This window comes from Cupressus sempervirens, chromosome 3, assembly GCF_028749045.1.
Source record: "Cupressus sempervirens isolate cs-2001-9-10 chromosome 3, ASM2874904v1, whole genome shotgun sequence".
NCBI lineage: Eukaryota > Viridiplantae > Streptophyta > Pinopsida > Cupressales > Cupressaceae > Cupressus > Cupressus sempervirens.
The window spans coordinates 350242289-350268419 of NC_143120.1; the positions used below are offsets into that span (position 1 = coordinate 350242289).

At 36.6% G+C, this 26131-nt stretch overlaps 1 protein-coding gene across 1 annotated transcript in view; it reads right to left on the reverse strand.

Moving 5' to 3' along the window:
* The window catches only part of LOC149566428 (ubiquitin carboxyl-terminal hydrolase 6-like), a 141605-nt gene that overhangs the window by 4629 nt on the left and 110845 nt on the right, over positions 1-26131 (reverse strand). The window lies entirely within an intron of this gene.

Sequence of the window (26131 nt, forward strand, 5' to 3'; positions counted from 1 at the left end):
TTGTTTGATTCCAAGGTAACCTAAGTGAATGTAATAAACTATGGATTTATCCTCAGATTTGGCTGCATCGGGCATTCATGCTAATTTGGCTTCCTTCTGAAGCTCCAAGTACATTCGTCAATTCTTGACTTCCTCGTCCAAGGTTGCTTCTAATGTAATGTTATTTTCCTCTTCTTTGAAGATCATTTTAGTCTCATGATTGTAAGCATTTAAGTATCCATCTATCCTCAAAGATCAATTGAATTAGATCCTCTACCTGCTCCCTTTTGTCATAGAATGATAAACTTCTTTAATAGACTCACATCTTCTAGCATGATCAACATATGACTATGATCCAAAAGTCCTAAGATTGAGTCCTTTACAATGCCTCAATAGCATACCTAATGCAGCATTCTTCTTTTCTTTAAGAATATCCTTGGAGACAAAGGAAAAGATCAAGGCAAATAGCTCTTTATAGTACATATAGAAATACAAAAGAGAGTCTACAATAAGTAAATAGATATAATATTCAAGGATAATAAATACTTATCTGCACATCAATATCTTTGACACAAGTTGATCTACTAAAGGTCCATCTAAATAGAAAATGCCTCCATATAAGTATTTGTCAAGCAATTTAAGTATGTCATCCTCAAATAATTTGAGAGACATCTTCCCTTCAAGGATGGTTCAAACAAGAATGTAGCATTGGTTATTATTTTCCCTCACAATGTAAAATTCTTACTAATTCCATTATTAAGAGCTTTCTTGGCATCCTTGAGACCATAATATGCACATTACTATTTGAACCATAGGGTGTGTGAATTTGAACAAGTCTCCAATCATGGCATTCTCTATAATCATACAACTCTTACTTGAATGCATATTTTCTCTTCTTGATGAGAATTAATCTCTTCTACTTATGATTGTAATGAACTCCAAATTCAATCCAAACTTTGCTCCATTAGTCAGAAATGACAAAGGTATTGTACTCCATGATACCTCAACCCTTCTACGAGTTCAAATGCCACTTACAATTGTCAAGAATGCAAAGTTCTAACAAAGCACTTTGTATAGCTCCATAAAGTAGACTCAAGGATCCACGGTGCTTTTGGATTGGTATGTTTGGATAAGAAATTAAAAGTTTGCATAACCAACAAACAACTAACTCGCGATAGATGAGGGAGGCCATTTTCTTCTAGTTTGTAATACCAGGTATGACACTTGGAGGTCACTGGTAATTTAATTCCTATCTTCAGCTATATCTTTAGCTTGGAAGGATCATCAAAATACAAACCTAAGTATTCTTAGCAACAATATACGGATCATCAATTGTAGCAATTGTTTGATCTGTTTGTTGGGGTAAACAAATAAACTACTACAAATAATCATATAAGTGTGACATTATTTCGCATTGTTTATCTTCGGCAACATGATCGACCATTAATTTCCATATAACCTTTGAAAGATGGACAAATGAAGAGTTATGTTTGGTGCATGCTTTGACTGACGGGGAATTTTCTAACCTTGTTTGAAGTGTGTAACAACACAGAAGGAAACTAAGCTAAGAAACGTATAGCATTTATTGTTGTCAAGATCCTTCCACTTATAGAAATGATTTGTTCCATTTCTGAGAGACAACTATAGTTGGAGAAATTTCAGCTATGTTTTTCTTCATTAGAAAGACAATTGGTTATTAAGCTAAGCTTTAAAGGGAAATCGTATAAGGAACCTACCTTTGGGCAATCCTTAACTAGCAAAATATTTCATGTCGTGAGAGAGCATAGTGGCCCTAGAACTCACGGAGAAGGGTCATGGCACTTGTTGATGTGAGTTTTATTCCACTACAACATCCAGAATCAAATGCTCAATGTTTCAAAGTGAAACACCCAAAGTTCAATTCTCCCTTGATATAAATTTACTTCTTGTGCTAAGCTTGCAAAGTAAGATCACAAGACAACTTTAAGGTTCTTTTACTGTGGATACTCGCTCAATGGAAATGATGTAATTTGTTGGATCATCAAGGGGCCTTACGCTAGTTCACTAAACTCTTGGCAACTTGACTCTAATGATTTGGCTTTACACTATGCAATGCAAAATATGGTTTAATTTTTTTATTCTAAATTAAACTTAATTTCTGTTACTACTCTACCCCCTAACAATAAATGCACGGAAATATTGATGAACTTGAACTCTACTAGGTGCGATCTCGCCAGCAACTCCATCCGCCTAGTGCAAGCTTCTATAGTAGATACTAAAAGTTTTCAAATCAATATTTCACCTTTAGTCCCATCAAGTACATACAAACTAAAGGTTCAATATCAATTGAAATTATGGGTTTTAATCATCGGCTTACCACGCAAGACAATTCTTACAATCCGTAAGAATCTAGTGGCCTGGATTTGTTTGAGTCTAGCAAGTAACCATCCACAATCTCTTTCATCTGCATAAACTAAACTTCTTTAAAGCAAAATCTACTCTAACAACTTGAAATGAAAATCTTTTCTAAACAAGAGATGTAGATAACCATGCAACACTGCAAACTTGATTGCAACAATTCACCATGCAAGACACAATAATGAAAAGTAGAGCAAATTTGGCATTATATTCGCGACAACTCTCCAACAAGCTCCCTTACAAATGAGGGGGGTGGGGTTTATATAGGAGCCCCAATTACAATGAATGGCCAAGATTGATTTAAAATCAAGGGCCCAAATTAATCTATTACAAACCCTATTTAGGGCAACCAAAAGTAGTCAATAGAAATGAAGCACCACAAATTGAGCCAATGAAAAAATTCAAAGTCTTGGGGACCAATTGGAAGCATAGAAGCTGTCTAGTCATCATACAAGTCATCATCCAAGATGTAGACTCCTTTCCTCTTCTCCCTTCTAGCAAAATCAAGGAACTTTGAGCAAAATTTTACTAAGTTCCTCCATGTCAATACTATGAAGGTCTTCATGTTGCATCTCCATAGCTTCTTACTGCTCCATGTATATGTCCACTGTGTTATCCCAATACAAAGAATCCCATTGTAGATCATTAATAGGGAGCATGAGGGAGAGGAAGCCATTCAAGTGACTCTCACCAAGAGATTCCATGTCTGTGAAATAAAGTGATTCCAACTTATTTGAATCTAACTCATTGGAAGCATCAAAATCAAGATCAAGCATCTCCTTAATTGCGATAAGGACCTTTGAACGTATCCCCACGACAGGACCCTCAATATCGTCACATAGCACACAAGCATGATGATATGTAGTCCTCTTGGTTACCAAAGAGAGATACCAATAACCAAAGTCATAGGTGCTCCCCCTATCAAAAACTCCCTCCTGTCTCAAGATTGATGTGGGAATAGCCCTTAATGCCTTGAGACAAGGAATGACCTTCTGTTTGATGGGCTCAAATTCCTTCCATATCTCCTCTAATCCTCGGGCCTTTTCTACAACTATGGTGGTCTTGCCGTGTGCTTAAACCATCTTTGTGAGAAAATTCTCCACTTGTCCTCTAATATCATCCACCCATTTCTTTACTATGTTGCAAGCAAAATTCTCCACTTGTCCTCTAATATCATCCACCCATTGCCTATAATGAAGGGCAAGATTTAAGCATTTTTCCTAGAGTGATGGATGAGAGTACCCCTTGTTTGTGCCTTTCCTTCTGCATAAGATTGAATTCTGAAAGTTGCTTGACCACCTCCAACAAAACTATTTTGTTGGCAGGGTACCTTGGGAGCCTATATGGTTCAGAGGAGAATCCCTGGATCCCAATATAAGTAAAGGTAGGGTATTGAATATACCAATTTCCATGCTGCTGAATCAATTCAATTGCCTCCTTGGATAATGTCCTATTTGTTTCTCCTTGAAGTACACAAGTGATGTTCATACTGAAGATGTCATTTAGCCTCTTGTAACTCACTTCTCCATGTAATTGCAACTCAAGATGATAGTCATGGATCTTGAATTGTCCTTTTCCATTCCCAACTTTTCCCAAAAATATAAGAATTGGATATTTTATCTTCCTTGCCAATAGGTAGACTATATAAGAACTCATGTAGAACTGCTTTGTTTCACTTAGGTCTCTTAATTGTGCATATATGTTGTCACTTATCATCCTAGGCCAATTTATAATTACTTCACCTGCAGCTATCTCCTCTATGAAGTAGAACATCCAAGTATCAAAGAAGGCTCCTTGAGGTGATCCCATAATTTTGTTTAGCATGGATACCATATCACTGTATTCATCCTTGAAATCTTCGCTTACCACCTTATACGGTAATTTTGAATGGTGCTTCTTTGGCTCATTGACCCATTTCTTATTTATGATATCCTTGCAAGCATCTGGCCTTTCCTCGAACAGCCTCTTGGTCTCCTCCTTAGTCCTGATCCGCATTCCAGAGTGCTACGGGATTCCAAAAGTCTCTCTTATTGCCTCCTCGCTCAGGAATGCAAGCACCCTTCCTTGAGCCATGATTGTCCTAGTGTTTGGATCATAGTTCTTTGCGCATTAGACCATGAGCTCGCTACACTGGATGGCCGGAGGAAATCCAACTGCCTGGTAAAGTCCATTCTTTGCTATATTCACTGCTAGCTGTGAAGGTAAGTAATCTCGGTGCCCATTCATTCTCCTACTTCTTCAAATCAAGATGCTCCATGTTCGTGTCTATGACCTTCCCCACTTGGATATTATTGAGGACTCTGAATAAAAGCCCTTGGATAGCCTCTTGACAAATACCGTCCTTTCTATGAATCCCTTAGGCTCTGTCATCCTTGTACAAAGCGCGAACTTAATAAAGGTTAAAGAAGAAAACAAAATCATAAATTTCAGACTTCACAATCCTTGAATTAGTCCATGAATTTAGTGCAAACTTAGTGATCCTATCCCTTGGAAGGTTGTAATTAAAATAGGCGAATGGACAAGAAAACTAACACAAAGTTTGGTCAACACTCAACCTCGAAAAAAAAAAAGCAGTCTTGCATCCAAATCTGATTTTCTGAGGACAAATTGGATAAATCCAAAGATTGGCTATGGATTCAGCCCTTACAACTTGTTAAAAAAAATATATCATGTTTGTGAATCCACTAGTGAATGATCAACCCATTGGTCGCGCATTAAACCTATGTTCACCATCCAAGCCAACCTTGAAAAGTCTGAGGACATACCTGCAACTGCTTTGTTGTGAATGAATTCAAGCACTAAACTTAGCATTTTGATGCCTAATAACTATCAGGAATACCCAGCAATGTCAAATTGCTGAGTCGGAAGGACTGGGAATTTATTGCGAATTTTAAAGGGAATTGCTTGTGTTGTTTAAATCTGCAGACTTGGATCTGCAACTCAAGGTTTTCAGACTTCAAGGTGGATCAGAATGAGCCTTAGGATGCCACCACAAAGTCTGCAACAAGTTCAAATCAAATGGCCATCACAAAACAAACTCATACCTAGGCGAGGAGATATCAATTTTCAGGCCTGATCTTCAGACATTTAAATGTAGCAGCCCTACCTTAAACCCCAAGTGACCGCAAATGGTCCTTTTGGTGTGGGGATTAATTTGTAAACAAGTTTGGAGTGCTTTGGTGACTTAGTGATTTTATAGAATTTTCTGAAAGTCGCCCCTGTTTGAGAATATTCAGACCTTAGGCTTGCAGCATATTTCTATTTCAGACCTCTCGTGCCTGCAAAATGGTGTTGAGAATAGTGGGAGAGGTTTGCAACAACCTTTGGATCAGGATGCAAACACAAGCAAACCCAGATTTTGAAAGAAAAACTCAGGTTTTCAACTCAAGGTTGCTCAGAATGAGCCTCAGGATGCCACCACAAAGTCTGCAACAAGTTCAAATCAAATGGCCATCACAAAACAAACTCATACCTAGGTGAGTAGATATCAATTTTCAGACCTGGTCATCAGACATTTGAATGTCACAGCCCTACCTTAAACCCCAAGTGACCACAAATGGTTGAAAATGGTCGTTTTGGTGTGGGGATTAATTTGTAAACAAGTTTGGAATGCTTTGGGGACTTAGTGATTTTATAGGATTTTTTGAAAATCGCACCTGTTTGAGAATATTCATATCTTAGGCCTACAACACAGTTCTATTTCAGACATCTCATGACTGCAAAATGGTGTTGAGAATAATGGGAGAGGTTTGCAACAACCTTTGGATCAAAATGCAAACACAAGCGAACCCAGATTTTGAAAGCAAAACTTAGGTTTTCAGACCCAGCCCCTAGATTTTTATTCATGGCAGCCTTACCACAGACTTTCACTGTCTAAAAATGGTTTGAAATGATGAGCAACAGGCAGGGGAAGACTCAGCAAACAAGTTTGGAAATGTTGGGGAAAAAGGTGATTTTTAATGATTTTTTTGACAAAATTGCCCCTGTTCATGAAATTTCAGATCTGGGCCTGCTTACCCCTGATTTGACCCTCAAATAGTTTCCAAATAGATGCCCAACGATGGAGAATAGGTCTAGAGCGCATGATTGGCAATCTGGACACCTGAAAAAATATTCATGGGTTTCTAAAAAATAATTACCAAACTCAGAAGTCTGCAGATCTGAAATGTAACATCTTTGTCCTTGGCCTTCCAACGGCCTTCAATGTCTCAGAAAATACACTCCACAAGTCTTAGACTATAGCAATGTCAGGCCTCTTCCAATGGCAGCCAGCTTCCTTCTTCACCCAGACTCCTATCACCAATGCTGGATCGTGCTTCACCATCGCCTGTTCCAGATTTTCAGCCACTTAGTATTTACCTTTATAAATCCTTATGATTTCTTCTCTTAGTTCATGGCCTTTAAAGGGTTCAGCTTGTTGATTTGCCTTCCACAAGCAATGTGGGATAAAAGTTTGATACCCTTCTAGAGACTTCTTACTTTACCTTATCAATTTCCCTTTATTTACTTTATTTAATGGTAAAAAGGGCCCTAAAAGGGAAAAACGACCCAGGTATGGATTCCCCCCAAAAAAGGGCTAAGTCCACATTCCCTCTCCAACACATCATCCACGGACCCGAAGGTCATATCCACCCTCTCTCCATCCTTGCAAAGTTGGAAAATCAATTAGGATTTGGATAGGACTCATTCAGTACTGAGTAAATGTTGATCTTGCTTTGCTATCACAAGGGGGAAAATCCACCCTTGGATGGACATTCTCAACACTTCAAAAAAAAAAACATTTGCCCTTGGCGGGAAAATCCACCTTAGTCCAGACATTTCCAACACTTCGGAAAAATTCCACCCTTCCAAACTTTCAATGAGGGAAAACACCTTAGTTAGGACAAATTTGACACTTAGAAATTTTTTGGACTCGATACTAGCCACCTTGGGAAAAATGACCCTAGTCTAGACAATTTCCAGACTTAGAAAAAAAAAATTCATGTTCCGTTCTTGATCTTGGGGGAAAAACAACCCTATTTGGAACTTTCCTAGACTTAGAAAAATTTCGAGTTCCAAACTTCGTTCAAGGGAAAAATGACCCTAGCCTAGATAATTTCAACACTTCAAAAATTTTCAAGTTCACACTTGGGGGGAAATCACCACTTGTCCAGAATTTTCAAACACTCACAAAATTTGCAAGCGAAGATCCTCCAAAGTGATAGAAATTCATGGTATGCTTGGATTTTGACTTCCAATACTTGGAAAGTTTCTGGAAAATGCCAAAATATGAAGGAAAATCATGTGTAGTCTGGAATTTGGCCAAAATATGAAGGGAAATTCATGTATACTCTGGATTTTGGCAAAAATATGAAGGGAAATTCATGTATACTCTGGATTTTGTGTATTTTTATAAAGAAAATTTGATTTTCTTTAGGATTTGTCATTTTAAGTGTGGAAAATGTTGATGTTTGATAGCTTCAGTCAAATAAACACATATATAATTATATGAGATATAATTAAGATATAAATATATGAGAGAAATTAATATAATAATATATATATACATACATATTTATATGTGTGTGTGTGTATATATATACATTATTATATTATTATATTAATTATCTGATTATTGAATAGACATGTCCCTTCATATTCATTACCTATTCTCAATATAAATATAAGAGGATGTTGCATTTGGAAAACACATACCAATCCGGCAATGCTTAGAATAGTTGCAGCAGATCCAAAAAACCAACATGGTATCAGAACCAAGCTGCAAATATGAAAACATAAATATAAAAAATAAAAGGAAAAATAACAGACCTATACATGGAGTCCATTCACACCAGTCTTGCTTGACAGTTCACATCAATGAAGAGATGAATTTAAGAATAAGAAACCTGAATATGTGTGAGTCTGCAATCAGATCGAGGACTAGCTTGATTTGGTTGGGAAAAATGGTATTATACCAAAGTGATTAAGCAATTCACATTCGGTTAAACCTATGGCCTGTCTCAAACACAAATAGATTGAGAAAACTGCAAAGTATGGGGTACCCTGTGATATTAACTGAAAAGGTATCGCCAGCAAGGATGAACTCAATAGGCATGATGACCACGATGGAATTCCATTACATTAAAAAGGAAAAAAAGAAAATAAGTATCCAAATGCACAAATAACAATTAGTCAATGTTGATTAGACCATCGATCCAAGTAAGCACATTTAAGTAGGCAACAAATGAATTGAAAGGAGAGTTATACATTAAATAGCCAATACGATGCCACCGTGGATCATTTTAAGACAGAAAAAATCTAGTCATAAAAACTTATTCCAACATGTACTTTGGTCTTGGCCAAGGTATTGAGCAATATATGTACATAGACGAGTAAATCATAGTCACCACCGAACACCTAAGGTTTGCATGTGGATCATGGTAAGTTTAAACACAAATGTAAATATTTAATTAAAGTGGATTTTAATTAGTTGTGTTAAGTAGATAGAATATCATGCGAGTGCAAATCTATTATTGGAGTAATTATGTGATAAGAATATTGGATTTAGATAATGTTTATATTATATTAAGAAAGTAATCTTTAAAAGGGTGACATGGAGGTAAGTATTTATCTCTTTATTTCCTATGTGAAAACTGATTACTAAATCTGAATGGGTTACTCATTAAATGAATAAGAATTTCATAATCACAGTTATTTTATTTGAAAATGAAATAATACGTTAAAATATAGATTAAAGTGTGTGTGTGTGTGTGTGTGTATATATATATATATGCATAGGTTTTGAATATATGCATATATATTCAAAATATATTTCATCTATATTTTAGTGGAATGGTATTATTATGCAAGACTACTTACTATTCTTGAGTATTATAGTAGTCTCTTTCTTATTTCTATACAAGCTATATACCTTGATCTTTTCCTCTGAGAATGGTATTGCAAGAAAATGAAGACTATTATCAAATTCAGAGGGAGTTTGACACTAGATCTAAGGCAACATTGGATGAGGAGCTCTGAAGATTGATATTCAGAGGGAGTTCGAAAGTCCATATGTGTGACTATATGATTTTAATGGACCTACCCCCCGTGTACATCATGAGGAAGTGACAACTTCCAAACGATGTCACTTGTATTTGTAGAAGTTACTATAAGTTGATGATCTTACAATAACTTGTATTATGAGATCAAAAAAATTAAATATATGGTGAATGTCTTGCATCTCAACATTCTGGAAGGCCATTACTCAAAGAGAACTTGGTGAATATGATTAATATTCTGGGAGGCCAATACTCGTGACATTAGATGTAATATCAAAACTTTTTTGAGTACTTGGTGAATATCATTGATTTTCTGGGAGGCCAATAATCTTGATATCAGATGTGATATCAAAACATTTTGAGTACTTGGTGAATATCATCGATATTCTAGGAGGCCAATACTCTTGATATCAAACCTTATTTGAGTACTTGTTGAATATCATGTGTTGATATTCTAAAAGACCAATACTCATGATATCGAATGTGATATCAAATGGTGGAAAACTTCTGAGATATTAAATGAGATATCCATAAAAATATGTCATTCCTATTATTATCAATGATGTAATATATGTTGTCTTTATCCTCCCTAGCTAAGAGGGAGTGTTGATGTTTGATAGCTTTTGTTGGATAAACATATATAATTATATAAGATATAATTACGATATAAATTTATGAGATATATATATATATATATATATATATATATATATATATATAATCTAATTATTGAATAGACATGTCCCATAAGGGACATGTCTATTCATTATCTATTCTCAATATAAATCTAAAAGGATGTTGCATTTGGAAATCACATACCAATCCGGCAGTGCTTAGTACATTTGGAGAAAATCCGAAAAACCAACAGAAAATCAATTTTTATGAGGGTTTTAAGGCCCTTATGCATGAAATATGCCTTTATATTGAATTTTGGATTAATTGACTAGCCAAAATTTAAATACACTTATGATTTTACATTCAACTCATTATAACATGATCCCAACAAACTTCCATTTTAACATTCCCAACTCGGAAATTTGGCCTCTGTGTTACCCCCTTGTTTTAAAGCTTTCAACTGCACAATGTAATGCCAAAGTTTGCCAAACCTAACTAATACGAGCAAAACAAAGAGGGGGTCCCCATTTGCAATGGGGTGATGGTGTGAAAAGGTCACAACAGCACTGAAATCCATGGCTGATGCATAATCCATTGCTTGTGATATTTTCCATTTGGAATTCTTTCACAGTAATATTACTGTCACCGAAACGATTGGGAATGTTAAAGCATTTGCCTCCAAAACTGAAAGGATATGACACCGTTTTAGAACAGCACTATCGGTTGCAGGCCTCTTGAACCCTCAGATTGAGAATATGAAAGCTTGCCATAACCAGACACATCATGAAACCTTTACTGATTAATATGCCTTTGGATACATATGTCAGGATTCACATTGATCTGTCCTTGAATATATGTATATCACTTTTCCTATATTAATCTGCTTGTAGCCTTGTATGTATCAACTGATCTAACTTTTCTTATCACTCTGACTTCAATCACATACCTCTTCATACATGTCAATCTTCTATTTTATTGATCTGATTGTAATCTCTGAGCAGTCTAGTGCACAGGACTACATCTCCATCTAGTGCACTGTTTGACATTCACACCGATAATCCCAATCAAAACATGCTCTATTACCAGATCCCTATATCGAACTGATAAGTTGGATGACCTGCTTTGTTACCATGTTAAAATGCTCGATTTGTATTGAAAAATACTGATCATATATTCACAGGTTTGTATCAGAACTAAAGGTAATCGACCCCCAAAAGGCAGAACATTTATTGATTTCAATGGTCATATCTCTTGTTTGGATCCTTATCGTAGACACAATCATAGACAGTGAAGTCTATTCACCACATGTCTATTCATGAAGAGACACAATTAGATATTAAGGAGCATTTATTAAGGCTGACCCGATCCTAATCGGGTGTGATTTGGTTAAACGAATCATCTAAAAACTTTGATTTGGAATAAACAGTCATAACCACAATTTGTTTGCTTGATCGAACATGATCCAAGAGAATGAATGCTCCAGAATTTATTAGTTTGATGATGATAATTTGGTCAAGTTCAAGAGTTATTTCCCTGATGGCAATAACAGTACTGATTATGTATGTATGTGTATGTATGTATACCAGTTCATCATATGAACTGGTATACATACATGCAGATATGTATACAGATTTATCAGATCAATCCTTGAATTTTGACTGACGCTACCATATCTTTAACATAAAAATTTCATTTTCCAAAGTTGCTCCCCATGCAAAAGCTAAGATTTGTCAAATTCACAATTTTAGGTTATCCTTTCTTCTGAGCAAGTATTTGGGTATTCCACTTTACTAGTCAATGCAGGCCTCTTTCACCAGTTGATAAATGTCCCTTCTTTGAATGAGATGATAGATAAGTTCCAAGCGAAGAAGGCTATTTGGAATGGGAAGAAGCTTCGTCAACTGACCACCTCTCAAGATTAGAACAATCCTCCAAGAAAACCCTCCTTACCTGCTCTCACTCTTAGAGCTGTAATGCCCACTTTCTGAAATAAAATTTAATAGTAATTAATAATAAAACAGAATATGAAAATAATTAAATAATAAATATAATAAAATATACTCACAAGTTAATTAAGTTTAATGAAGGATCAAGAAATATTAATGAAGAGTTGTAACTCCCTCAAACATGGCATACAAAAGGGAGAACACCATTTGAAAAGGGGTGAGAGAGGAAGGAAGAGAAAAAGGAAGCTGTGAATCAAGAGAAAAAAAGAAGCGAGACAAAAATACGAAGGTGACTCCTTCCAAAAGCAAAAGTAATAAAGGGTTCTAACTCTTTCAAAGAGTGGCAATAATGAAGAATTGTGACTCTTTGAAAGTGTAGAAGGGATTAAGGGCTGTAACCCCTTCAGAGGGTGGTAATTGTGAATGGTTTTGACCATTATGAAGAGGTGCGACTCTCCCTCATATTAGAGGATATGAAGGGGAGAATATTTCATTTGAGGAGAAAATCCAAAAGAGATCAATTTGAGAATAATATATTCTTCTCAAAGGCAACAAAGGAAAGGGGTGACTCAATCCTTGTGAAAAGTGGAAACCCTTCGACCAATAATGTTTAAAGGAAGATTCATTCCAAGCATTGAAAGGGATACGTAGTGCTATGAATCAAGGGATAAATAATCAGTACTCAATCAGCAATTAGTACTCGTTAAAGGGAGATCAGAGCATAAGGCATGGGCAGATCATCCCAGAAATTCAATATATTCAACAGTCCATTGCATCAGCAAAAATGATAATCTAGGATTATCTAAGGAATCAGCACAAGAAGAACACAAAGGGACTAAGATTGATCACAGATCAGGATCCCAGCATTGAACATACTCAGCAGTTGTAATGTCACCTTTCTAGAACAAGATTTAATGATAAATAATTAAAAATAATAAACAAACAAATAATAGATTACAATATTAAAAGGTATTAAATAAACAAATGATTATAAATAATAATTAAGAAATAATAATATTATTAAACCAATTAATTGATACATCATAATAATATATTACAAACATTTATAATAATAATATAAATATACAACCAGTATATATTAATAGTTGTTTGTATCTTCCAAGTTAATTAATACTTTACAGAAGTAATTAGCTAATACCTGAGTATTAAACAATATATATTCTTGATATGTTTATCATGTATAATCTTGACCGGCAACCACTCCTTCCAGGAAAAGGCACCAATTCATCCAATCATTTAAATATTAAGAGATGGGTCTTAAATCTTGAAAGCCATATAAAGAAAATAAAAAAAGAGTGGCATGGGAGGAGATTAGATTAGGATACATATCCCATACTTAGGGAGAGAAAACAGCCAATAAGAGGAGAGATGAAGTAAAAGAGTAGTCACCCAAGCATAAGGAATGGTAATGTAAGCTACCACCATTTTGATATATTATACATGATGATGAGAACAATGAATTCAGCAATTAATATGCAAGTAAATAAGGCAAACAAAAAGGTGAGAAAACATAACAGCAAAAAAATAGATTGAGAAAAATCACTAAAGTATAAGAGCAGCCAATAAAAATAAATATAAAAGTTTCCACCATTATTACATAGTATATAAGAACATTGGGCACAATAATCAAGTCTTTCAAAAGGGATAAAGGCTGAAAAAGAATAATGAGAAGCCATCCTAATTATTAAAGGAGTATTTAAGGAGGTGTTTAAGAAGCAAAATAAAGTGTTACGAAGAATGATAGTAGATGAGAATAGGTACACCAAATTAAGTCATATTGTTTTGGGGAAAACCCAATACTAAATATAATTTTTTGTTGTATATAATTTTTCTTCCTTATATTAGGAAATTATTCAAAGAAATTGAACATCTTGGGTGAACATATTGTGTGGAAATAAACTTGTATGTAGAATGGAAATACTACTCAAGTTCACAGAATAATATAGATAGGTTTACAGAGCAAAACATGGAATGTACCTTATTACCATAATACCAAGTTGGAGAGGAAATGATTTACTTTATTCATACCAAAACATCATGAGTCCATTCTCGATATTCCAAGTGCTTATAAAAGGGTCGGTTGGTTGGTAAGACCAACCGACACATTCCCTCACTGCCTAACTACCCAACCTGCACAAGCTTAACAAGTGCTAAATACAATATTCCTTTATTCTCTACTACATTTATCCCCCCCAAAAAAAGAAGAAGTCTTCTAGACTCTTCCAGACGACTACCGAACACACTAGAACAAAAAAACTTGACTTCAAGAAGAGGGTTGGGAATAGTGGCATGAAATCCCTTTTCAGGGGTGACAAGTACCACAGCTCAACACCCATTCCCTAGCATCTGCATCCAATGTCGGCCACCAAAGTCCAGCCAATAAAACCTTCCTTCTTGTTGTATCGAGTCCCATGTGACCTCCTGCCAATCCTTCATGGGACTCTTTCAGTACTCTTGGAATTCCTTCTTCCATGACACATCTTCTTAAGACCCCATTTGGTCCTAATTTATACAATAATCCTTCGATCAACTAGAATGTGTTGCTTTTGAGTGCAATCTTTCTCCTTTCCACTGCCGACAACTCTCTGGGAAAGGTGGTTGTTGACAAGTACTGACCAATCTTTCCGTACCACTGAGGTAGCACCGCAATTTGGAACAGGTGTCCACTGCCAAAGGCTTCTCCTGACTTGATTCTAGACAATTGATCGGCAATTACAAGAGTTTTTCCTGGACGAACTATGATCTTAAAGGTAAACTCTTGCAACAGAATAACCATCTACTCACTCTTCCCTAAATCACCGGCTTCTTTACCAAGTACATTAGTGCTTGATGGTCCACAAAAAATGTAAAGGGTGTAGCTAATAAGTAATCTCTAAATTTCTGTATGGCAAAGACCATACCTAAAGTTTCCCTTTCAGTGGTACTGTAGTTGTGCTCTGCTTTTGATAAAAGCCTGCTTGCGAAATACACTGGGTGATCCAGTCCTTCCTTCCCAATTTGTGCCAGAGTCGTACCTATTGCATAGTTGGATGCATCCACATGAACATGGAACTCTTCTGTCACAAGGTTCGGTGAATTTCATTCATGAAATTCGAAATCTTGCGAATTTTAAAAAACCCCAAAAAAATCGTTTTTGTTCGCCAAAAATTCGTACGGACTGGTCACCGCAACAAATTGATCTATTGTTAATGATGGCTTTGGTTCTATCGTTGCCGCCTAGAGGCTTCCGCTGCTGTTCCGATAGAGGCTTCCGCTCCTGACCTGCGACTCTGAATGTGGTGGACGCACCTTTTTTTTAAATTAGATTTTTTATAAACTTTATTTTTCAGGGTTGTTTATAATGATATAATTTATAATATTTCATTGATTTTGTATTAATGTTGAATATAACCATTTCATTATCAAACATTAATGGTAACATTTCATTATTAAATTTTAATATTTTGTTATATTTCTACACATTAGTTAGTAATATATGAAATTAACAACATTTGAATTTAAATTTAAATAATTATCTAGTCAATTTATAAAAAATATTAAAATTTGTTTAGTTTATTTAATTTTTAAATCGAATTTAAAATAGTAGTTTTATTTTATTCAAAATTATGTTTAATTTTAAATATACTTTAATTAAATATTTGTGATTGCAATTTCTTGTGTGCGTTGTGGTTTATATTTATATTCTTGTATACATGTAATGATTTCTAATCTATTTAGCTATGTTTAATTATTTTAATAATTTAGAAGATATATTATTTATATTTTAAAATAAATAAATTATACAAAGGCAAATTTAATGTCGAATTTTTTTCGAACTTTTTACCTTGTCGAACTTCATCCGAATTTTATAGTTCCCGAATTCGAACTCGAACTCGAACCTTGTGACTTAGGAACTCTTTGTTCCAATCAAGGTATATGAGGATGGGAGCTCCAACCGATCTCTTTTTTAATTCTTGGAAGGCGCTCTCTTGTTCTTCTTCCCACCCAAACCATTCTCCTTTCCTTGTTAGCTTTTCCAGGGGTAAAGATACTTCTACAAATCCATTTATAAACCTCCTATAGTATCCTACATGCCCCAAAAAGGACTTGACACCCATTATGTCTGACAGACCCTCCATTTCGAGAATGACCCTGATTTTGTCAAGATCTGTCTTCAACCCTTCCTTGCATAAGTCTACCTTATGGAACCATAAACCTGCATTTTTTTGGATTCAGAGCCAACCTTGCTCTTCAACATATGTCCATGCATTCGCCAATAATTTTGAGGTGGTGCTCCTCACTGTAAACTGACCAGCCATCAAATAAGGCTTTAAAATTTCCTATTGACATACCATCAAAGATGTGTAGTATGATTCTTTAGAACGTGGTTGGTGCATTGCACAGCCCAAACGACATCCGATTATAGGCATATACCCCATCTTCAACAACAAATGTAGTTTTTAGCTTATCTCCCTCCGCAATGCTCATCTGATTATATCCTGAAAATCCGTCATGAAAGAATATATTTCATGGCCGGCCACCTCCTCAAATACTATCAGCAAAAGAGATGGGGAATGGATCTTTTATAGTCACCGCATTCAAACATCTAAAGTCCACACATATCTGAATTTGGTTGCCACCTTTCTTTAGTGATATGACTATAGGGGATACACATTCACTTGTTTGTACTTTGAATATTATCCCTAATTCCAACATCTTTGTGATTTCTTTTTGGACCCTGGTTGCATAGTTTTTATTCATTTTGTACGGTCATTTTCGTACTGGTCTTGCTCAGGTACCAATGGAATCCAATGGACACACAGCTCTGGGGGCACTACTTTCAAGTCCATGTACGTCCAGGCAAAGACGTCCTTGTAGTCCAGAAAGATTCTAAAAGTTGTCGCCTTTAACACTGGGTCCCAATCATCCCCTATCAGAATCTCCTTGGGTTGATCCTCTTCCCCAAGGTTTAAAGTCTGGAGTTTGGCCTCCTTGTATTCCACTTCTTTCTCAAAGATGTGTGTTGGTGTCCAACTAAGGGTTACCACACCTTCTCTGTACTCCGTATACCCCTCCGAGTACCTTTCCTCCGACTCAAATTCTTGGTTTTGCAACATATTACATTTTGCCTAGAGAACTTCATAATCTCCCATCTGCCAGTGGAATAATCCATTAAGGGAACTCGTTTTGTCTTCTAAGCATTTCTCGAGTCTAAGCACTCCTTCCTCATCTGATTCCATCCCTTCATGGTCTTCTGCCTCTGAATCTGATGCCATGTCCTGCCTTACTGACTACTTCTTTAGGTCTATGATGTACTTTCTTCCTTCTGACTAAATGGATAACGTATTTCGTTTCCAATTATGGGTGGCTTTTGCTGTAACCAGACATCCTCTTCCCAATAAAGCATCGTACCCTTTTTTCTCTAAAGTGATAACCACAAAATCAAGGAAAAATTGTTGTGTATCGGCTTGATTCTGTACTGGTCCACTTCCACCAGTTGAAATGTAGTTGGCCAGAGTGTGGGTTTCCCTATTGCCTTCCATGTTTCTTTAGATAAGACATTTACACCGAAACCCCCATCAACAATAGTATTCGAAAGTTTGTACCCTAATATCTCCATTTCTACTACTATTGGTGTTCTCCCTGTTCATATAGTAAATAGGGTATTATTTTTTGTCTAGGCCTGTGCTTCTCCTTCCTTCTCTCCCTTAGAGGGCATCCCTCCCAGGCTTGCCCCTTGTGTTAATGCTACTTGCAACTGAGGTAATGTTTCCAATAAATAAGCAATTTTCATGGGATGGTGGTCTCCAGTACTTGCCTCACAATATTCGGCACATCCCTAAACAGTTTATTTGGCCTTGTCTTCCCTTCCTTTCCCATGTTATCTTGAATGTCTTGCTTTGCTTCCTCAAATCATTCCTTCTCCATAGTAGCGCGCGGGTAGGTCAGGTTCTTGGCTTACATCCTTGTGATGGCAAGGATTTCACTTTCTGGATCTTTAATGTCTAACATATTCACCCCCTTTTGTCTAGGGTAATTTGCATCTTCATGATTGCCTAGTCCACACCATTTACATAACATGCCTCCATTCTCACAATATCGTGCAAAATGCCCCCATTCAGTGCACCTCCTACATTGAATCATAGGTCTTCCCTTAGAATCATTCTAGATTGCTTGCCGAGATATATTGTTATTGTTGTTGTTGTTGCTATTATTATTACTCCCTCTTCTGTTGTTTCTATATCCTCTTGGTGAGGCTTCTATATTTGTGTTCTTTGGAGGGGTGGAGGGTGGTGCAGATTGCTCTCCTTGTGTGAAGTATACTTGAGCGTCCTTGTTTTTAGATTGTAGGTACATTCTTTGATTGCGTGTCCTACCACCTAACAAATCTCGCAAAACGCTTTCTTTGGACATGCCCCTTTTGTATGGCCTTCTTTTTCATAGTCGGTACACCATAGTTCCCTCCCTTCTTGTTTCTCTCCCTTACTCCCCATTACCTCCTTCATTAATCGTCTCAGGTCTTTTCTCAAGGCTTGGATGGTTTTGGATTCATCTTCACTTTCTTCTGAACTTTCACTCGTGCTTCCATGCCTTCTTGCCTTGGAAGTTTTGCTCTCACTTTCTATGTCCATTACGCGAGTACACGCACCCAAAAAAGTTGATGGTGGGACTATTTTTATCTTCTTTCTAAGGGACAATGTCAATCCTTCAATAAACCACCTTTTCTTTAGTCCATCCGCAGGATTTAATAGATTCACTCTTTCCTTGCCTTGTGTTATAAATCTCCATCACTATTTCATCATGATCCCTCAGGAATCTGAATTCTTCCTCAAAGGTTGTGCGGATATTATTCCATATGTTCTTCCCTTCCTCCAAATCTGTATACCAGTCAATGGTTATACCTCTTAGTGTAGCAAGGAAATTTTTTAGCCACTTTTTTGCATTATTCTCTTTGTTAGCTTGCCGTATGGTTATGCATGTTTTACAGTGGCAAGTGGGGTCCTCTGAACCGTCTCTCATAAACCTAGGCAATTTTTGTTTGTCTATTGCCATTATGTTGGCCTTTTTTCCTCCTGGTGGAATACGCCCTCCTTGCGGTTTGCTTCCAAGTGTGCTTCTTTTCACGGGGACACTCCCTCATGACGGAATACTTCCTCCCGAAGGAACACTTCCTCCTAATGGAATACTCCTTCCCGATGGTGTCCTTCCTCTAGATGGAACATTCCCTCCTGATGGAACACTTTCTCCTAACTAGAAGTTTCCTCTCAACAAACTTGATTCTTGATTACTTGACCCACAAGTATCTTCTTCTCTAGGGTTTTTCTCCTGTCGAAGTTCTCTCTGTGCAGGGGTCTCTGGGTTTCTGCACCCTAACTTCCTTCCTGGTGTCTCCGAGATAGCCAAATTGGCTATTCCTTCGATTGTATGCTCAATCAACCCTTCTTGGATTCTAGTGGGATCCCCTTGCCCTCCCCTTAAGTTACGTCTCTCCTCCTATTATTGTAGACGTAGTGTCTTCAAGGTGACTTCCTCCTCAGTTTCTTCCTCTAGTACCTGCCTCAAATATTTGATTGGAATCAGGGGCATGAATTGCTTTAATGTCTATTTCCCCTCTTAGGATTATCACGTTCCTCCAAGTTGCCTTACCCTGTCCTCCTTTCGACAAACTGTTGGAGTACTTGTTGCCTCTTGCATTCCCTTTCTGTCTCAGCTATTTCTTCCTCAACATGTAACAAGTTGCGTGCCAACAGGCAAGGAATATGTCCCAGTAGATCGTACATCGCTGGTGGCACCGAAAGTTCATCGCGTACCGTACCTTCAACAATCGTTCTCTCACGGGCTTCCCTTTGTACGTACTAATCAACTGCAACTTCCCAGGCTATCACCAGATCACGTGTCAACTGATCTTCCCTAGTTATTTCCTCCTCTTCTCCGTCACTATTTGTTACTTGTATATGTGGTATGGTCTTCCCATTACTCCATCTTGTCTTGCCAACGACCTCTAGGTTCGGACTTAGGCAACGGTGCCAAAATGTAGAATGAAAATACTACTCAAGTTCACAGAATAATACAGATATGTTTACAAAGCAAAACATAGAATATACCTTATTACCACAATACCAAGTTGACGAGGAAATCTTACTTTATTCATACCAAAACATCATGAGTCCATTCTCAATATTCAAAGTGCTTATAAAAGGGTCAGTTGGTTGGGAAGACCAAACGACGCATTCCTTCACCACCTAACTACCCAACCTGCACAAGCTTAACAAGTGCTAAATACAATATTACTTTATTCTCTACTACATTGCATATTTCCAATAGTAACATATATTTGTAATTCTCACAAGTTACCCACAATATTTATACAAATAAGATCTTTTAAAAACCTTAAGCTAAGAACTAGAAGTGAATTAAGGGTGAATACCAAGAGTAGACATTACAAGGAAAAAGAAAACAATCAGTCCCAACTGTTTGTTCTTCTAAAGTTGAATATATGGCAGCCTCTGAAGCAACTCAGGAAGTCTTATGGCTTAGAAGGATTCTTTAAGACATGGAAACTAATTGTTTTATCAATAAATATAGAATCAAGTAAGCACAAGCACCCAAAGCACTGAGAACACTTATGCCAAGTAAGGAGGGCTAGAGAGCACTTACATCATGGTCGTATAAGGAGGCCAAGGGAGCAGTTGCACTATATAAGGAGGCTGTGAGGGCACTTATGCCATGCAAGGCGGCCAAGAAGGCACTAACATCGGATAAGGAGGCCAACAGAGCACTTGCATTATGTAAGAAGGCCACGACCATATAAAGAGGCCAAGAGGGAACTTGAATTGGGTAAGGAGGCCAAGAGAACATTTACATCATGTAAGGAGGCCAAGACAACAATTGTGTTATGTTACACCATGTAAGGGAGCCAAGCAAGCACTTACATCATGTAAGGAGGCCAATCGAGAACTTGCGTCATAAAGAAGGCCAACATAGGATTTGCATCATGTAAGGAGGTTAAAACGGCACTTAGATAGGATAGAGAAACCCCTTTACAACCTCAACCCAAATTTGGCAAGGTAGCATGACTTTTAGGAGGACGAGACATTGATAGGATAAGTGGCTGCAAGCAAACCACTAACCATGCAAGAGGAGGGATCTGGTATACATTCACTCTTGGGTTTACTGTAGAAATGGCTTTGGGTGGACGTGTCTTGTCTCTCCCTCCGATCTTTAATAAGTACCCGTAAACCCAATTTGGGCAAATTGTGATTCTGGGGAAAATCAAGAAGAGGGTATCACAAAAGCTTTCCAACTCCAATAAAAACTTTCTTTAGTAGGAGACCAGAATAAGGGGAAAAAATCTACTTTTGAGTTGGCATAAGGTTTGCTAGAAAAATCCTCAAGGTGGTGCAAGGGTAAGAGATTCATGCCTTAAGAATATGGTTTCGGATGCCAAATCAGCTTGGCACTCTACATTTTACTTTAAATATTTAGGTAATAAGGATGGCCATGGTCTCTTAGGTGGTTCTATTTAGGTAATCAGGACGGCCATGGCTTCTTAGGTGGTTCTTCAATTCAAAATTTCGGTCAGCGCATGTGGTATTAGTGCATCTCAATTTTTCTAGAATTTAAATGACAAGTCTTCAATGGAATTCTGGAAACACTTTTGGATGGGTAATCCCCTTCTCTGTAATCACCCTACCCTTTTTGAGATGCAAATGTCTTTAGAAGACCTCTGGGGATCCAAGGTTCACAATTATCAAGAATTAGTTGAAGTGAGGGGGATATTGTTAAGAATATGGGAGGATTTCAATTCTCTTCTATTTCCTTGTGATTATGAGATATTACTTTCTTACCTATTTAGATATATTATTATTCCTCAACTACATTGCCTAGAGAATGGCAAGTTAAAGTAGCTTATGAGTTGCTCACAAATAAAGACTTCCTGCCCCTTTGTGAAGTTTGAGTAAAAGATGGCAAGTTTTCATAAAGTTTTAGTCTAACATGGACATCATGGGCCACAGAGAGTATATTTATTTTATCTGCCTAGGCAGTGAAGATTTCGGTACATTAGTTAAGAATTTTCCTAAATTTTTGATATTTCTAATCAGCAGGTTGATGAAGTTATGATAGTAAAGAAATGCAAAATGTTTGTCACAAACGATTATTTGAGAAGAAAACTAAATTTTTTCTTTCTTGAATGAATTTGAGAAAATTTGAGTGATTTTGTTAAGCATTCAAGAGGAATATGGGTAATCTTTATGCATTCATGGGTAAGTTTATCCATTATCATAAAATAGAGAAGAGGATTTGCTTAAATTTGTGTATTGAGGGGATAGAAATTCAAAGAAATTGAAATATCCCGTGCAAAAAATAAACTATATGAAGATTCTGATAACTATATATTGTTAGAATTACTTCCCCTTTACAACCAAAGCATTATAATCTATAGCTTATATGATTTGTCGTCACATACCATTATTGCTCAAGATATGATTTTCCTTCAGTATAGGATTGAGTTTGAATCTTTCTTCCAACTATGAAGACTCTAATGAGAACAAATCCATATGTTCCACAGGGACACGTCCCTAAAAAAATTAAGTTCTAGAGAGGAAGATTTCTCAAAAATTGGGGGGGGACTCCTCCAAAAAAATTCTACGTCATACCTCCACCTATGCCATGTTTCTCAGCCAGCCTAGATATGCTTCCCACATTTTCCACATAGCAAGAGACAGTTCTTTCAAGGGGGATGATATTGGGGGTCGCTTGGACATCTCAAAGACTACCAAACGTCCCTCAACAGGGCAAGGGACTTGCAAATGTTTCCTGCAAAAAGTCATATTTAAAGAAGAAATAGAAACACCCCCATCCCACAAGAGAAGCCCATTAGTTAAGGCATTTCAAAATGAATTGAGAGAAATTGCTGACATAAAGGTTGGGCATTGCCTCGTTACGAATGGTGTTCCATTCAATCTAGTGAGATCACCATATTGGAGAGAGATGGTGCAAGAAATAAATGAAGCACCTTGTCGTTATCGAGGCCCTAGATATGAAAAGTTGAGAACCACCATATTGCATAGTGAGAGAAAGAATGTAGACACCCTTCGCAAACCAATAAGAGATTCTTGGATCAAATGGGATTGAGTATTGTCTCTCATGGATGGAAAGATTGCAATGACTTAGTAAGTTAGTTTTACAATTATGTATGTTTCTCTTCTTTTGCGTGTGTATATATATATATATATATATATATATAATTACAGAACTCTGAGAGTCCAAGCCAGAGTTCACATTTCCAAGGCAAATGGCCTCTGCAATCGGACTCGGCAGAGTCCTTGCCGAGTCCAAGGACTAAACTGACTCGCAGAGTCCTGAGCTCTGGACTCTCTCGACAACAAGATTCAAAGTGCAAAAAATAATAAAATAAAAGGGTTCTCGACAACAAGATTCAAAGTGCAAAAAATAATAAAATAAAAGGGTTAAGTGAATTGTTTGTGCTTTGTATAACATCTATTTGACCTAAAAAAGTCATTCCATCCTTTGTTAATGCTTGCGATAGAGAGCAAAGAGTCAGAGAAGGGTATTGGAGTTTTGAGATAGAAATTAGCAAACTGGTTGGCTCTCCGATATCGATTGTTCATTGTTTGTGCAACTTTGTAGCTTGCACTCAAGCATTAAAAGAGTTAAAGGAAGCATTTGGAGGAGGCTTCTACAAAGTACAAACTTACTTACATTTCCATTGTTTGTGTGAAAATTGAATGATCTTGTACTTGTTCACTACAACATTTGCCTTCGCCATAGACAAATCTAAGGCACTAATACATCACCAATTGTATTAGAGACTGTTGATCCACATGCAAAGTGAAACACAGAGATTGTTGATACTGTCTTCAGTGATGAAGATGTGGAGTGGGTTGATCAAGTGGATTGGGAGGCAAAGGTAGTAGTGATGGTAGTCAAAGAGGCTAGAGTGCGAGGAGACCGAGTACAGGACCCTAAGGCTAGGAATGATGGATATGAGTTTGATGGATGAGGATGAGGATGAGGAAGCCCCTAAGGTTCAGCCTCAGACATAGGGAGAGAGAGGATGGCTCTAGAGTCTTGCATGACTTATCTTAGGCGTATTCATCGGAGGACATAGGCTACTATGAGCCTTAGTCTTCTACACTCTAGCTGTTATCTTGATATATGTTTTGCACTTTTGATTTTATGGATTTCATAATCCATGAATATTGTAGACATTTGACAGTGATACTATGTTTAACTTTATGTATGTTGTTCAATTCTTTTCCTTCAGAAATTTGCCTTTATACTTATGCAATCTATGCAAAATTTTGTATGTGTGTTAAGTAACTTCTATTTATCTCAATTATTGTGTATTTGATGTTAGTTGACTAAAAGATGCATGAAAGAATCTTTAAATCCTTAAAAATCTTTGAAATTCACGAGTTTTCCGATTTTCTGAGTCCTTGCAGAGTTTGGTCACCGAGTTTGAGTCTGAGCCCAATTTTGACTTTCCGAGTCAAAGGCGAGTCTGAGTCTCATAACACTAATATATATATATGCACTCATGAACCCACCCACGAACCTAAACGGGAAAAAATAATTTGCCCAAACCCACAAACGTGAATCCGTCCTTGAACCCAAATAGGTAACTTAGTTTTAACTTGATAACTTGATCAGTTGATTGTAATTTTGATGAACATTGGATTGCAATTGATATTATTATGAAATGAAAATTCAAAATTATAAAAATTTTGGTTGCAATGTCTATATTTGATATTTTTCAATTTTGACATTTGTAATTGAATATTACGACTAGAGTCTAGATTTTATGTTATCCATCTTTATCTTTTCAAAATTAATTTTTCAAGTGTTAATACTATATGTCTAATGTCAACATCAACCCCCACCCTCCCTTGCTAGCCCTGCGATGTTCCCAAACTTAGGCCTGAAATACTCCAGTTGTTGAAACACAATTCCCCCATTCACCCGTTCCTCCAAGGAAACATCTCCAAACTTGATGGAACACTAATAAATCCTTCATACAAACAACCAATAAACTGGCATACCAAAACACCTCAAGTTTAAGAGTTAAAATTCAATTGCGTTTGTTATATGATTTGATTGAGCAACATTGATGAAAGCATTTGAAGCAATACACATGAGACATATATTTATGAGGTTAACCTCTATGGGGAAACACTTACTAGAAAAAGGATTACAATAGTATTATTCAATAACATTCAGATTCCAATACAATAAGGTCTCCTTCACACAATCTCAATCTGTCAACTAATAGCATATAAGCTCCAAAACAAAACTTCACACCTTCAAGGTTTTACAAGTAACAACATACAACAATATCTAGTCTTTATTAACTAAAGTACATCTGTAGAACTAGATAGCTATCGACATAGCCATATAACAAAGAATTCAAATTGTTTGTCTAATTGCCACATAGAAGAATACAAACTCTCCCACAGCCAAACGATGATGTTCGTATGCCAAAGTACATGTAACATGGCTTCTTCAGTAGAATAATCACCACACTAATAAGTCTATGCATCTCATTCTTAGACCCATTTCTCCTAAACTCACCCATTTCTCCTAAACTCAACCAAAAACTAATAATGGCTTGTGGTAGAAAATGCATACTCTTTATGCTCTTGGTTATTGTTGCATGTCCTACAACTATCCCATAATTGCACTTGCACTATCATACAGTGACATTTACAATCATGTAATTGTGAGTTCTCCAAATGACTTGCAGTAGGAACACGACAACACCAAATTTATACAAGACTCCATATTAAACCACTACATCTAAAACTCACTACCAAATGTCATAGCTCATTGCAACTTTTTTTGAATCTAACAAACAACTATCACATGAATTTAGAACGGAAACCAATTTCTTTGTTCCAACAATCTCAGCACTGTATCATGCATCATGAAATTGTTCAACTATTGAGTAGATGAAAAATGTTGGGGAAATTACATATCACATCATTCGCACGAGTACTAATACATGAGCAACTAAAGTACTAAAAGAAAATCATCTAAAGAAATACATAAGAGAAAACATATTACCTGTTAGGATTAACCTCAGACAAAAATAACAGTTACATGCAAATATAAGCAAATATAACCAATATCAAAAAA